Source organism: Schistocerca nitens, chromosome 2 (genome assembly GCF_023898315.1).
Source record: "Schistocerca nitens isolate TAMUIC-IGC-003100 chromosome 2, iqSchNite1.1, whole genome shotgun sequence".
NCBI lineage: Eukaryota > Metazoa > Arthropoda > Insecta > Orthoptera > Acrididae > Schistocerca > Schistocerca nitens.
The window spans coordinates 114,164,517-114,166,294 of NC_064615.1; positions in this window are offsets into that span (position 1 = coordinate 114,164,517).

Here is a 1,778-nt window from a genome sequence, read left to right on the forward strand (position 1 = left end):
TTTTTAATTAAAAGGGATCAATTCTGAATCAATTAATGTCAACACTGCCACCGTAGTTCACAGGGCCTTATTACTTTCTTTGTGTTATCCGATATTGCGACAGTTTTGCACTCTCTGTTGATCTGTTAGTCAATTAGCTGGGGTGAACACACGCCAAAACCAGATAAGTGACGGGTGGGGTGTTACAAAGCGAGAGCTCATTGGAGGGCTGAGTGGAAGTCTGTTGTGTTTTCTGATGAAAGCTGGTTCTGCAAATGATGGTCATATGTTGGTTAGAAGGAGGCCAGCTGAGGGCCTGCAACCACCCTATCTGCATGCTATGCGCACTGGCCTACACCTGGAATTATTGTGTGGGTTGCGATTTCATAAGATAGCAGGAGCACTCTCGTGGTTATCCCATGCGCCTTGACTGCAGATTTATACATCACTCTGGTGATTTGACCTGTTGGTTCTACATTAATGAATAGCATTCTAGAGAGTGTTTGCCAACAGAACACTCACCCACATACCATTGTTGTAACTTGACAGGCTCGATATGTTTCCTTAGCCTGCTTAACCACCAAATCAGTCTCCAGTCGAGCACATATGGGACACCATCGGACGACAACTCCAGCGTCATCCACATCCGGCATTAACCTCCCCTGTACTGACCTACCAAGTGCAACAGGCATGGAACTCCATCCCACAAACTGACATCCACAGCCTGTACGAAACAATGCATGCACATCTGCGTACTTCCATTCAACATTCTGGCGTTTACACTAGTTATTAATGTAGCACCATTTCACATTTGCAACGGCTTATCATGTGTTTACATTAACACGTGAGATTGCAATGTTGGAATGGTTCAAATGGCTCTGAGCCCTATGGGTCTGAGGTCACCAGTCCCCTAGAACTTAGAACTACTTAAATCCAACTAACCTAAGGACATCACGCACTTCCATGCCCGAGGCAGGATTCGAACCTGCGATCGTAGCGGTCGCGCGGTTCCAGACTGAAGCGCCTAGAACCGCTCGGCCACACCTGCCGGCCTTGCAATGTTAATCCCTTAAATATGTTACCTAAACAAACTTATTTGCGAAATTTCATTACTCTACATTAATTATTTTTTGTGATTTGATTTTTTCTGTCTTTGTATAAATCTTGTGATTGACTATGCCTTCATTTTCTTACACTTATTTCATTAATGTAACAGTCTTTGTACTGCTAGCAAAAGGTGATAAATAACAAACCTTGGAATCGAGAACCAGAAGCGCAATTACACTCTCTAAAGAGAAAACGTATGAGAGAAAGAGCAAACATTACGCGACTCGTGGCGGAAGTTGCAAGGTTGCCCGACACATCGGAAATCGTGGATTATAAATATTACAATGACAGATTGGGAAGCGTTCTGGACCGCCTCGTTAAATTAGATGAGGATATTCACGAGTTGTTAGACGATGACGAATACGAAGAAGATGTTCCTAAATGCGAAGATTATATAGACACCGCGAAACTCACAATTTTCCGATTGTCTCAAGAAATAGAGAAACAGCTTGCGAAATCGGTAGCAGACATAAAGATTCCCGACAATCCGCCGGCACAATCTGTAACAATGAGTGTTCCCACAGCTTCAGTAAAACTTCCGCCGATCAAACTTGAGCCTTTTTCATTCGATATTGAGGCATGGGCGCGATTCTGGGAGCAGTTTGAGCAGTCGGTTGACAAAGATCCGACGGTAACTACAATCAATAAACACATTTTTCTTCGCGGCTATCTCTCGGGAGAACCAAAGCATT